The sequence below is a fragment of the Eublepharis macularius genome, chromosome 16 (genome assembly GCF_028583425.1).
Source record: "Eublepharis macularius isolate TG4126 chromosome 16, MPM_Emac_v1.0, whole genome shotgun sequence".
Lineage (NCBI taxonomy): Eukaryota > Metazoa > Chordata > Lepidosauria > Squamata > Eublepharidae > Eublepharis > Eublepharis macularius.
Genome location: NC_072805.1, coordinates 10,242,882 through 10,258,114, shown reverse-complemented (window position 1 = coordinate 10,258,114; position 15,233 = coordinate 10,242,882).

Below are 15,233 nucleotides of genomic sequence, written 5' to 3'. Positions count from 1 at the left end.
AACCTTTATATTTCTTAATAAGCAAATTATAGCGGTTTCTTTTCCTTGTAGTTTCTACCGTGATTCTCCCATGTGTTGGTGGTTAACCTCCAGGTGAGGTCTGAAGATTTCCAGGAATTACAACCTATCTCCAAACTACAGAGATTGTTTCCTATGGAGAAAATACCTGATTTGGAAGGCGGACTATATGGAATTATACCCTGATGAGGTCCCTCTCCAAGCCTCATCCTTCTCAGGTTCCACCCCAAATCTCCAGGAATTTCCCAACCCATAGTTGGCAACTCTATCAATTGAAGAGTATTAACATACAGTCCCCAAGAGATTGCTTTACACCTGAGATGCAGTCATAATCTCCGACCTCATCTGACCTCCTAGAAATCTTCCCACTGTGCCCTTCCTTTCTTCCAAAATTGTGGAGCAGCTACGGCAGAAGAACTACCTGCTCTGGGTCTCTCTCCCTCTCCCTCTCCCTCTCCCTCTCCCTCTCCCTGCTTTTCGGCATCATGGATCTGCCAGTGCTAAGGAGCTGGCTTTGAATCAAGCCAAGAAGGATTGCCATGCCGATGCACAATTTATAAGCATCCCAGCGTGCTTCAATCCCGCTTCTTTACTTAATTTCTTTAAGTAATGGGCTAAAGGTCACCCACAACAACCAAACGGGTTAAAACTTCAGCAGAAAAAAAGACAGTAAACGAGTGAAGCAGACTTACCCCATGAGAGCAGATTTCCTCATCACTTCCTTCAAGGATATCCACAAGATGCAGTTTTGAGTATCTCCAGATGGCAAAGCGAAGAGTTGCAAGCAACCTCTGCTTCTAACCAGATGCCACATGGTACCGTGCTCTCTGGTCCTTGCACAAGTGCATCTTGAGATTTGTGAATGGGATCGTGGCTTTGGCTTTGTGGCAAGAGCCCAAAAGCCACAGGCTCCAGCTCTTCTGACTTGCCTCGGCCTGCAGAGAATCAGTCGCCGATGCCTGTACATTTCCACTCCTTTGCCTTGTGTCCTCGAGCAAATGTCTTGAGAAGCAGAACTTCTAGAGGCAGGAACTTGTGACCTTGTCTCCTGGGTCTGGGACCTGCACCAAGTGGTTGTGTGAAACTGAACCAAAATGTGCTGTGCCTGAATACCAGGACCCAACAGAAGAGGGACCAGAGGTTGCTTCACCCTAACCTGACAGATCACACCAAAGTTCCATCTCTTCCAGAATCCCGTTTTCAACAACGGGCTTCCTAGGAAGCCCACAAACAAGGCGCAAAGGGAAGCACTGAGCTGTTGTTCATCCCCCACCAACTGGCTACCCCTGCAAATGGAGTCTCCGCTTGCCTATCCTATCTAATGCCCACTAAGAAAACTATCAGTCCGGAGTTCCTTCCATCCTTCTTTAAATGAAGGATTTGGAGACAGTGAATTCAGTACGTTAATTATATGCTGTGTGGGAAAGTATTTTTTTTTCTGTCCTGAAACTACTGCCAATCAGTTTTGCTGGGTGACCCTGAGCTGTAGAGAGGCAGAAGTAAAATTTCCCTGTCCACATTCTCCACATCAAGCATAATTGTATGAACTTTTGTTGCATCTTCCTCTCATGCCCAACCTAGTCCTCCTCGCAGCAGCATTTTCTCATAGGAAAGCCCCTTAATTGCTGGGCCCTTTCTACAACTTCTCCTGTGCTGTAATATCTATTTGCAGACGAGATAACCAGAACCAAGCGCAGGATTGCACATGCTGCTGCACCATAGATTTAGAGAAAGCCACGATGATCTTGGCTGTTTTTATTTCCACCACTGATCACTCCTAAGATTGAATTCACCTTTTCCCTCCCTCCCTTTCCTTTCCTTTCTTTTCAAGATTCTTTGATCCAATGATCTTGAGCAGTGGATATGGAGTCTTTATTTCTTTAAAGAAAATATGGAAGAAAGATACTTGGCCAAAGTCAGCGTGATCCTTGGGTCTCTATCCACCAGCAAATAAGGGACTATATTGTCTCTTCGTACAATAGGGGGTAGTTTATTTAAGATAGGAGCAATCCACAGTTCATGATAAGAATTATAATGAGGGCATCCCAATACTACAGGGGGCAAAGAATCGACCTTTTCCATGACACATTTGCAAGTCTCTCTGAATAGGGATATTACGGTATTTTCCTTCCTGCCAAAGAATCGGTGGATTTTGCATTGATGTATTTGTTCCAGCCTCAAGTTCTCATCCCTGGATCATCCCCAGAAGTTCAGATCCCATCAATACACATATGCAACTGAGAATCTGAGTATCATTTTACATTGACATTAAATCTCGTTGTTGTTTTGTTGTCCTTTCACCCACTTTTTGAGCTCTCACAATCCACTTGGGTCTTCACCGTCCTACATAATTTGGTGTCCATCACAAACTTTGCTACCTCATTGGTCTACAGGCAGAAGATGGTTGTTATATGCAACTTAAGTTAAACAGCTCAAATCCCAATGCTGACTGCTTTCCTCCCTATTCTCATCCTTTATTTCGCACTTTAACCAGTTGGCACCCTCTAACAGGAACAGTTATCATTTTGAGATTGGTAAGTATACTCAGGAACCTTTGGTGAGAGCGATTGTGGCTTTAGATTGATAGAGAACAGCTACAGATCCACCATAATTACATTTTTGTTGACACTCTCAGAGAATTCTAAAAAAGACTGGTGAGAAATGTTCTCCCTTTGCAGGATCTATGTCGATTCTTCTCAAAAAAGTTTGTGTTTCTATAATTCTGCTGTTAATCATTTTTTCTACCAATTTACCTGGGGCAGCAGTCAAGCTAATAAGTCTGTAATTTTCTTCTGGCTTCCTCTCTGAAGTCCCTTAAAAATAATGCTTTTACTCCTGCCTTCAACAACATTGCATATTTTTCTAAGAAGATCAACAATTGTGCATTTGACCTACTTGTCGGTATGTACCATCTTGACATGACAACTTGCTACTTGGTAATGTGTTAATTAGTCCTGGATCATAATTTTGTGTTACCTGTCACTGCATTCTTCTAATGCCCCTAGCTAGGGCCTAATGTTTTCTACAGTGAAGATTGCTGCCAATAACTCACTTAGCTTCTCTGCATTCCCTTTACCCTTTTTTTCTAACTTTTCCACACATCTGTTGTCTAATGGTCCAGCAACCTCTCTGGCTGGTTTCTGGTTTCTGCAGTTTTCAAATACATTTTTACGTATTCTTAGTATAGCTCTCCTTTACAAGCAGCTCTCGCCTCCTCCTTTGACTCTTCTATCTTACTGATCTATTTAATCCTGAGTATAGGAAAGCATTTACCAGAGCATAGTTGGATACCTTACAAGTTACAACTGGGGATGGTAAGAGGCTGTTATAATGCGGTCCCATATAAAGAACGTGTCTGTATTTGCAATCAGAATTCTATCAAAGACTTAAGCCATCTGGTCGTCTGTTGCCCAAGATTTGCATTGGTACATGATGTGAAAGATATTTTGGGGATACTTTATTACAATATCCTGGGAGAGCGGGTAATAATGATAGATTGACTATACTACTTGCTGACAAAAGTAAATGGATAACGATGCAAATGGCAAAGCTCGTTGCAAGGCTGATAAAGGCCTTACAAGATTATCTACTGCTGTTGTGGCTGATGGATAAACGTATGTATTTTGCTGACTATCTGACTGAATTGCTCGAATTGATGCTGGTTTTAATTGAAATTTGTTGCGATTTTAATTATTGTTATAAAATTGTAAGGTATATTAGAGATTTTACTGTTACTGCGATGTTGTTGATGTCAATTGCTAAGGCTGTGAACGATTGTAATAAAGCTTATGATGATGATGAAAGACTATTATTTGGCATGAATCTGAGCAGGGCCTTCGGCACTTGCCACTCTGCCAGGTCCACAACTGTCCATACATGTGTCTTCTCTGTAGTGGCCCTCACTCTGTGGAATGGCCTACCTGAAGAGGTTGGGAAGACATCCATTCTCCTGGCATTCCACAAACTATGTAAATAGGGTTGCCAGGTCCAGGTTGGGTAATTCCTGGAGATTTGGGGGGTGGGGCCTGGAGAGGGTAGGGTTTGGGGAGGGGAGGAGCCTCAGAATGGCATAATGCCATAGAGTCCACCCTCTAAAAGCAGCCATTTTCTCCAGGGGAACTGATCTCTGTCGCCAGGAGATTGGTTGTAATTCTGGGAGTTCTCCAGGCCCCATCTGGAGTCTCGCAAACCTATATGTAACACAGAATTGTTCAGCAGGCATTTTTATAAAGGAAATAGTGCTATATCATAACAGACTTGTCCAGAAAAATCACAGTTTCTTCTGATGTAATACCATGTTCTGCATTGTTTAACGTGTCATTTTTTAATACTTACGTTCCTTCAGATGACAGCTCTGTTTCAAAATCCTGCAATTCCTCATTCTATTACATTGCTTATTAGAGGTATCATCCCATTGACTGAACTGATTTACATTGTGTAATCGACCTTGAGTCTGAGTGAGAAAGGAGGCCGATAAATGATGTAAATAAGTAAAACAATGTGTTTTGCAATACGTTCCTCAACTCTTTGTTTTTTTGCACCCCTCATGATATTTGTTAGAGTTTGCTCTCTGTCTCACATTTCTCCTTTGCATAAGAATACAAGGAATCTTTCTTGCCTTTTGTTGAGCTTCCTTCACTTTGCCTGTTAGCTGCTTCGGCTTCCTCTTAGACCTGTATTAGCATCCATTATCCTGGTTTCAAATATCTTCCCGACCTTTTGCAAAGATTTAACCCACTCACCCCCCAACCATTCTTGCACTCTGATGAGCTTTTGGGCAGAGCCTGCTTTTCTCTTCAGTTAGCTCCTTTAGAACCTTCTATGTTTTTCTAAGGATAAACTAGACCCCAACAACACCAACAAGGGATCCCATTCCCCTGGTGGAGGCGGAGGATGCCACACTTTCACCCTCTGCCCATCACCACCTCTCAGCTGGCCGGTGGGGGGGAAAGGCTCGGGAATGGGCCTCCGAGGCGTGTTCCAGGGGCAGCGTGATGTCACTCCTGGGAGTGACATCATTGTGCCACCCTGAGAGTGCTCCTGTTTGGACCCTTTTGAGTCCAAAAATGGCCTGCAGCAAAGCATACGCACACCCCACACCTATGCAATGATATCACTTCCTGGAAGTGACATCTTTGCACAGGCACAAGGAGGATCATGGGAAGGCCAGAAAGGTAAGCACTGTGTTCCCCACCTCCTGCTGGGAGGCTGGAGGGACCCAGTAACCCGAACACCAACACACACACACACCTTTTAAAGGAAGTTCACTAAAGATCTTCTAACATTTCTGCCACTTTCAAGGAAGAATCATCTCTTCTGACATTTGGTTCCTTTGTCCACTCTTTCCACAGGCAACCAGATCCCCATTGAAACATCCAGTTGAATGAGCCATCCAGTTGAAATTGCAAAAGGATTTAAGCACAAACAGAACGAGGACGGGATTTTACTTCAGACAAGCCTCAGAGAGACTAACTTTGCTGTTTCAATTGAAGTAAGGATTTTATCTGATCATGTGCCAGTATGTTCCAATCTTCTGGTGTTTATTTGAAGGCAAATGTGATTGTTATGCTGAATGTTAATAGAAACAACAGTCAAGCAAATAAGCAATTTTAAGAATGAAGTGAGTGGGCAGTTTTGCAGAGGTCAGGTTGTACGCTCAAATCTTGTCACTAACTAAAAAGGCAGTGATAAGGAAGAGGTTTTGGCTTAGGTCAAAGGAAAGGAAGGCTAGAGTTCATGGGAAGGGTAATACTACTTACTGGGAACTGAGTCAGTGACTTTGACCCAGAAAAGAGTAGCACAGTTGTTGAACTTTTGGGTGCAAGTCAATATGAAACTAATTCGGCTAACTAGGGCCGTTTCCAGACGGCTTACCTTCTGCCGCTCCATGCCGCAACGTCGCGGCTCGTGTCGGAGAAAACGCGAAATAGCGCGTTTTCTCACGCGAGTTTTGCGCAACATCGCGCAAAACTTGCGCGAGAAAACGCGATGTTTCATGTTCGCCCCAGCACGAGCCGCGGCATTAGCATGGATTAACATGTACTGATTCTTCCCCTCAAAAACCAAGAACATTTCTAACTGTTCAAAATAAAATGGAACCTTCCAAGCTGCCCCTTTGCATGGTCTTCACGGATTTCAATCACAGTGCAGTTGAAAAGGCTTTCTTGCAGAGATGGTACCAAAGTTTCGCTAACGTGAAATTCCAAGGGAATTTAGAAATTCCTGCTGGGAAGAAACATCCATCAAATTCTGAGGAAAGCAAAAAGGGGTTGCTAGGAATTGCAACATGTGTTGGGTTTGCAGGTTCTTACACATTCAGGCTGGCAGTCATATTGTGCTGTGGGTGTCACTTGCTTCTCACCAGGCAAAATGATCTATTGGAAGCTGGAGGATTAGGGGCGGGAGGACGTCTTCATACCATGGATAAGATAATGGGTCTAGAGATGCCACTGAATTTTGTGTGACACGAAAATTTCAAGGCAAATGTTTAAGTCCCTTCTTCAGAAAAATATTAAAAGAAGTCTAAGAGGAACAAAAGATGGTGTCTGTAAGGCTACAAAATCCCTCAAGCACTAGCACATGCGTATGTCTGAATTCTGCTTCTCCAATCCGTAAGCTTTTATCCAAATCCTTTAGAAACCTGCAGACACCCCAATAATTGTGGAGCAATAGCCTTTACTTGGTTCCATTTCACACCACTAGAGGCCTGTGTGGTTCCAGCAGTCAGCAACCGCTGTTCACAGTGCCTCCTTATCACTGATGTTGTTAAAACACTTTCGATACAAAATCTCTGCAATGCTTTCAAGGAAATCTGCATATAATCAGCTTTAATAACTACTTATTTAACAGTGACAGATAAAGAGATAATGAGATTTTTGCATATTTTTAAGAATGATCTCCACTGTGGGAGGAGATGTCTTAAATTTAGATATACCTTTTGAGCAAGAGATATTTTGTTTGAATTGCACGATAGGTCTTCCAAAAAGATAACATGATTGGTTCTAAATATGGGGGGGGGGGGGTGTTGCTGGGTTGATCTGTGCATGATATTGGGAACAACAACCTTTTCATAGAATCACAGAATCATAGAATCATAGAGTTGGAAGGGGCCATACAGACCATCTAGTCCAACCCCCTGCCCAGTGCAGGATCAGCCTAAAGCATCTCTGACCAATATTCCTCCAGCCTCTTCTTGAAAACTGTCAGTGAGGGGGAGCTCACCACCTCCCTAGGCAGCTGATTCCACTTTTGAACTACTCTGACCGTGAAAAAGTTTTTCCTAATATCCAGCCGGTACCTTTGTGCATGTAGTTTTAGCCCATTGCTTCGCGTCCTACCCTCTGCTGCCAACTGGAACAGCTCCTTGCCCTCCTCCAAATGACAGCCTTTCAAATATTTAAAGAGAGCAATCATGTCCCCCCTCAATCTCCTCTTCTCCAAACTAAACATTCCCAAGGCCCTCAGCCTTAACTCGTAGGGCTCAGTCTCCAGACCCCTGATCATTCTCGTTGCTCTCTTCCGCACCCTCTCGATTTTGGCCACATCCTTTTTGAAGTGAGGCCTCCAGAACTGCACACAATACTCCAGGTGTGGCCTGACCAAGGCAGTATAGAGAGGAGCTATGACCTCCTGCGATTTCAATGCTATGGCCCCTTTGATACAACCCAAGATTAAATTAGCCTATTTTGCCACTGCATCACGCTGACTGCACATATTTAGTTTACAGTCCACTCTTACCCCAAGATCCCTTTCACATATACTACTGCCCAGAAGTGTATCCCCCATCCAGTATTTGTGCTTCCCATTTTTGTGGCCCAGATGTAATACTGTGCACTTGTCTTTGTTGAATTGCATCCTATTCACAGCTGCCCACTTCTCCAGAGTATTCAGGTCTTGTTGAATTTTAATTCTATCTTCTTGGGTGTTTGCTACTCCTCCCAATTTGGTATCATCAGCAAATGTAATGAGCAGCCCTTCCACTCCATCCAGATCATTGATAAAAATATTGAAAAGTACCGGGCCCAAAACCAAGCCCTGCGACACCCCACTGGACACCTCCCTCCAATCGGATGAAATGCCGTTGACCACCACTCTTTGAGTGCCGTCCTCCAACCAGTTCCCTATCCAGCAAACTGTCCTATAGTCCACTCCACAGTCTTCCAGGTTGCCCATCAAAATGTCATGGGGGACCTTACTGAAATCCGGATAAATCACGTCAACAGAGTTCCCCCGATCCAGTAAGCTGGTCACTCGATCAAAGAAGGAAACCTGGTTGGTCTGGCAAGATCTGTTAGGAACAAAACCATGCTGACTTCCCCGGATCACTGAGCGGTCCTTCAGATGCTTACAGATTGATCCCTTTAAAATCTGTTCTAATATCCTCCCAGCAACAGAAGTCAGATTGACTGGCCTGTAGTTTCCTGGGTCATCCTTCTTCCCTTTCTTAAAGTTTCCAGGGTCATCCTTCTTCCCTTTCTTAAAGATTGGGATAACATTCGCTCTTCTCCAATCTTGTGGCACATCCCCAGTCCTCCAGGAGGCCTTGAAGATGATGGACAGGGGTTCTGCAAGTTCTCTGGAAAGTTCTTTCAGCACTCTTGGGTGCACCCCATCCGGCCCAGGGGATTTGTATTCACAAATCCCACAAAGCAAAAACGGTAAAGTATAGGTTTTGTTAAGGTTAGCCAAGTTAAAAGCTTATTTAAAATGTTACATGAATACAAATTATGGTTACTTCAAACAGCTTAGTTACCTTTGTTATGGTAGATTATTTATTACAGTATATTAATATGAAATTTCTGTTACTCCAGTCAGCCTGGTTTGGTGATGATGAATAGTAAGCCAATTTTATAGGAATTATCAAACATTAGCAACTGTGCACGTAAGTTGAAACATTGTTGGAGCCGTATAATCTTCTTCAGGGCTTTCTTTCTGGGAAAAGAGGTGGTGGAACTCAGGACCACACGATGACATCACTTTGGGTCAGCTGGAACAAGGGGGGAGTTTTTTAAAGTTTAAATCACCCTTGGCAAAAATGCTTACATGGCCGGCAGCCCCTCCCCCTGATCTCCAGACAGAGGGGAGTTCAGACTGCCCTCTGCGCAGAGGGCAGTCTGAACTCCCCTCTGTCTGGAGATCAGGGGGAGGGGCTGCCGGCCATGTGACCATTTTCAAGAGGTGCTGGAACTCCCACCACGTTCCAGATGAAAAAAAGTCCTGGTCTTCTTGATATTCATCTGTGTATGTACTTAATATTTCACTAATAAAAATGAAAAGAAATGTAATCTCATGTACTTGGATCATTGGAAAAATAAACTTTTTCAGACCTGTAAAAGTAAATAATACTATACTTCCAGAGATTAGAGACGGTGAGGTGTATATTTATTTATTTTCTTCGTTTATATCCATCCTTTCTCTCCAGTGAGAACCCAAAGTGGCTTACATTTTTCTTTTCTCAGTCATTTAATCCTCACAGCGATCCTGAGATGTAGATTGAGGTGAAAGTATGACAGGCCCAAGGTCACCCAACAAGCTTCCATGACAGAATGGGGATTCAAACCCAGGTCTCCCAGAATCTAGTGCAACGTGAACCATTACAGCATGCAGGCTCTCCTGTAGACATGCCATATTATCTGTCCATTCAAAAATGTTCCTGTAAGGATGAACACCAAAGGAATTCAGCAACTTTCTGTGCTGAACACAGGCCCCAGGCAAACTGGGTCCAATTCTCTCTCCTTTGACTATAAGGCGGAGGTTCATAATGAACAAATGAAAAGGCCCATAGATCTAATCCCGAATGTTAAAAACATCAGGAACTATCCACACATCCTCCACAGTGACATATGTACAAACATGAATCCATTATTTGGCAGTAACAAAACAGCAAACATGAGCAAGTCAAAGCGATGTCTCATCTTCCCTCTCCCCCAATACTTCATTCTAGTTGCTAAATGAATTTAGATATGAGATAAATGGAACTCGAAAGTCAAAGGAGAGTTTTCATAGAAGATTCTGCAACTTACACTGAATGGCAGTATGGCACAACGGAGACAGGGTTCCCAGTCCCTTGGTGAGAGCGGGGGACTCTCCACTTCCACCCTCTACCTCCCACTGCCAGTCATCTGGCTGGCAGGGGAGGGGAAGATGCTGGAATAGCCTTCCCAGGTGCACTCCTGGGGTGGCACAACATCAGTTCCCAGGAGTGACGTCATTGCGCTGCTCTAAGAGCGCTCTCAGATTCAGGGCCCACATTGGCTTGCGGCGAAGCACACGTGCACTCCTGTACCTGTGCAATAACATCACCTGGAAGTGACATCATTGCACAGTCGTGGGAGAGTGGTACAGAGAAGGTGAGTGCCGGGGACCCACCCTCCTGCCAGGAAGGGTAAAGGATCTGGTAATCCTAAATGGAGAGCAGGTCAGACTTTCACTAAAGAGACTTGAGGCTGAAGCCTTGCTAAGCCACGTCTTTCACTTAGTGATACAAGGCAAGAAATTCTTTCCTCAGCTATTCTTTCCTGCAGATGCAGGAATAAATAAATTCTTTCCTGCATCTGACGAAGAGAGCTGTGGTTCTCGAAAGCTTATGCTACAGTAAAGTTGGTTAGTCTTAAAGGTGCTACTGGACTCTTTTCTATTTTGCTACTACAGACTAACACGGCTAACTCCTCTGGATCTATTTCCTCAGCTAAATTACCTCACAGGACTGTTGAGGATAAAATAGTATAAAATAGTTATAGTCTTGTGTGTTCTCAGCCTTGACCTCATAAAAGCAGACAGCTGGAGCTAAGAGAACAGTGGCTTGCTTAAGGACACCTAGAATGTAGCACCATGCGCACCGAGGCCCGCTACAGTCAAGCAGCAAAATGAGGCAGTCATGATGATGAGCATGTAGAAATGGACTGTACCACTTCAGAGTGCAGGTGAGGGGCTGCATACTTCAGAATGTCCTATCATCAGAGGACGAGTACAGCATGTGAAGAACCAAGCTAGAATGTTTCTCACTGATAAACTAAACTTTAATTTAAAAGAAGTTTTTAGATAGCGGAGCATTATAAATGTAGGTCTCCTCCACCCATGCTCTGGAGAGGTACTGCCGTTCTGCCACCTCAGAGTTCCTCCACCTCATTGTCCTGGCCTTAATTAGGAGTAAATCTCACGAAACGCAGTGAGACTTGTTTCTCAGTAAGCATGCAGAAAATGAAACTCTGAGGCTTGTTTCTCTGTAAACATGCAGATGATCAGGTTCATCATAGCTGAAGTTGTTAGTGGTAAGACCTGCCCTCATGTTATTAAGAAGGTTTATAAATATGACAGTATCATAAGCCCCTCTCCTCATATGTTTTAAACACAGAAATGCTGCCTAGCAAGGCAGGAAATGGCTGCCAGATCCTGGTTGGGAGCTGGAAAATTACTAGCATGTGAGTCACCAGGCAAGACCAGCTTTCAGCCCCCATGCCCTGGAGATGTGCAAAGATCCAAAGACAACAGGGTCTTCCAGAGTTCCTGAATTAATCTCCTTAATGCATCCTGCCAATCTTCCCTTATCGACTCTCTCATTCCAGGCTATTCAAGGCTCTGATAGCCTCGCCTATCCAGCCATTGCAGGTTGTCAGTCATTATTGATAGCTTTAGTTTCGCCCAGGAAGGCTTAATCAAACTTCCCAGTTTCATTGTCTCACCCCGGAGACAGCTTCCCAATTCTTTGACATCCATTAAGTTATTGCTTTAGGGCAGAAGATGCAATCTTGCCCCAGAGTATTGGACTACCCCTCTGCCATAGTTGTGTGCATGCCTTTGGATCCAGCATCTATCCTCAGACTTCAGTCTGAGCTCTTTCTGCCTTGAAGTGCTGGCCAGTCAATGTTCACTGATGCCTTCTTCTGGATTGATAACTATCACCCAACCCCACAATTCTCTCCAATTTTCTTCCCTACTTTCTAGTTAGCTCTGTATGTGTGGTGTGTATTTTGTGTGCCATTGATCTTTATTATTTTATAAATAAAAATCTTTTTTGCTTGAACATCTGTTTGTTTATTGAAAGAGTTCTCTGGAGGGACAATCTTCATATACACAGGTGGAGATCTTCTACTTACCTGCCTCTCGCTGCCTCTCCTTGCACGCTAATTCCTCCAACTTGCAAGAAAACCCCCATTTGGGTAACAAGGTGACATTAGAACTGAGGCCTACCTAGATCACACTTTTAAATATGACAGCCCTTCTTTGGATCACTAATGATATCCCCTTCTCTAGGATTCTTCCGACATCTGTCAGCTTAGTTATACTTCATTTATCTATTTTAAGAAATCCATATGACATCTTTTTCTCTAATAGACCTCCAAGGCAGTTTACAATGATGATAAAAGTGTAATTACAACAATTAAACTGCTAATTTAAACAGCAGTATATATAATCTTCCTCTAATAAGACCTGAAGCCTAAAACAGCATTAGCAACAGGTACCACAACGTGGAGGAACACATTTATTGTATCTTCTAGCTCACATTTTGCCATCAGAGTAGTGTTCTTGCCTTACCAGGTTACTGCACTCATAAACAATCACTTGTGTTTGGTTGCACTTTATCCAGTACACAGAAGAAACGTCTGGAGGCATTGGCTAAATTATTGAGTAATATGCATTTATTAATATGCTCATATAATGTAGTTTTTTTCTTTCCACCAACACAGAATGAATTAATGAACAGACTTATACTTTTAGAGTGCCAAAATTCAGATGTTATCTCAAATTGCTTGCCTCACTTTTTTGCTGTTAAGAATATTTATGCTAATTTGTGTGAGGAGGGGTGAGAACAAGATGATTGCATATGTTGCATAAAAATCAAAGTAAAATATTTTATAGGTTTTAAAACTACTTGACATTAATTTTTCATCACTTCATTCAGATACCCAGAACAGACTATGTTAAAGGCTGCAATGCTGGAAAGTGTGTGGCTGCTCTTTCCTCCAACTTCTCCCCCAACCAAGTCCAGACACAAACTGCATTCTGGACACAATTTGTCCTTGCAAAGTATCTTTCACCTTAACACCCTGAAGCAAAACATTCTTCATCTTCCATTAGTCTAGTAGCCCACAGGCTACCTGCCTGATTTACACACATTATAAGCCTTTTCCGTGCAGGGAAGCTCGTGCTGTGCTGACAGAGTAATGTTATCTACCCTGTCCCACCAGCTTCTCTGCCCAGCTATGCAGCTGCAGCTGATTTCTATTGACTTTGTAACATAACCTGTTCCCTTTGCACTGTTATATAATTTCCAAAGACCTCTGTGCTGGGAACAAGCTCTTGTCACACGGTGTCTACGTAATTAGCTGCTGCAGGTCCCCCTTGTTTTTTCACACATTGTAACAGAATTCCTTTGCACTTCTACTGACAGTGTAATGTATATAGTAGAAAAACGCCTGCTGTGGATTTTAAACTGTTACCATTAAGAGCATTTACTGTTACTAGATATGGTGATAGCCCCGTGATCTCCAATGTGGTGCCTACCAATTTTCCCTGTCTCCCTCTTACTTTTTGAGTTCGGGGAATAAAATCCAAGGGGTCTTGAAGAGTTACAATAGATGAGCAAAGCCTTGAGTTCCTCACAGGAAGATGCATCCTACCCATGCACCCCTGGCTGAACCACAGACATGGATTTCTTTATGTCTCTGGCATTGGCCCCACAGGGAGCAAATTCTCCCTTTTCTTTGGAAACAGAAGCCAAAGAATATCTCTGTCTTATTACAAAGAGCCAATTGCAACTTTCCTCCACCTCCTCAGTGGAAAAGGTACTTCAAAACGCCAAAGGAAGCAACACCGTTGTACAGGAGGATGCTTGGTTCAGAACCACCAATCATTTTGTTATTGGTCTCATCCCCCATTTTGACACTAGCCCTGCCTCCTCCATAGCAGCCATTTTGTGTCAACTCCCACTGAAAATGAAATCCTGCCCTCAAGGCATAGCTGATTTATGGTGAACCCCCCCCCCCCGGATGGTGTTTTCATGGCAAGAGACTAATAGAGGCATTGCCTGCCTCTTCAGCCCTGGTCTTTGCTGGAGGTCTCCCATCCAATTACTAACCTAGGCCAACCCTGCCTAACTTCTGAGATCTGGGGCAAATCCACACTTACCAGCACAACGCTAAACAGGTGGAGTGAGAGCGTCTTTCTGGTGCGTTTTATGACATCATCGGGCCACGAGAGCAGCATCAGGGTGCGAAGACATCATAAAACGCGCCAGAAAGACGCACTCACTCCACCTGTTTAGTGATGTGCCGTTAAGTGTGGATTCAGCCCTGATGAGATCAGGCTCACCTAGGCTATCCAGCTCAGGGGGTGCTATCGAGATCACTAACTTGCTCACAGACTCAACCAGGTTGGAGATTCCTACAGCCACTAGTTACCATGTTCATTTGTAACAGATATTTTCTGATGTTCTGGGCCCAGTTATGGTTGCCAGCTCCAGGATGGTAAATTCCTGGACATTTGGGGGTGGAGCCTGGGCAGGGACCTCAGCAGAGATATCAGGCCACAGAGCCCACCCTTCAAAGCAGCCATTCTCCAGGGGACTGATCTCTGGTGGTCTGGAGATTGGTTGTAATTCTGGGAGAACTCCTGGCCTCACCTGGAGATTGGCAACCCAACCCCACCAACCACAGAGCCGGGAGAGCAGGTTCACTGTGGCTGGGGCTTCCAACTTGTGCAGGTGGCAGATCCTGCCTGTATACCTTGTCTGGTACAGGGGCTGCTGGTTACTGGGAGTCAGGGGCCACTGGTTTCCAGCAGCAGCAGCTCCCAAAGAGAATTAAAGAGGATTATGAAGCCCTTGGAAGGCAGTTGAAGACATTGGGGGCTCAGGTGGTATTCTCTTCTATCCTTCCAGTCACAGGAAGAGGAGCACGCAGGGAGCGGACCATATTTGAGGTGAATCACTGGCTGAGATGGTGGTGCCGGAAGGAGCGCTTTGGGTTCTGGGACCTTGGGATAGGTTTTCTTAGAGAAGGCCTTCTAGCACATGATGGGCTTCACCTCTCAAGGGCAGGGAAGAAAACTTTTGGAACGAACCTGGAGAACTTCATCAGGAGAGCTTTAAACTGATGCCGCAAGGGGCAGGGGACGATCGACATGGCAACTTCAATGATGAAGTGAACACAGTGGGGACCCACCTGGGTAGGAAAGGTCAAACAAAGGTACAAGGCTACAAGTGTCTATATACCAAT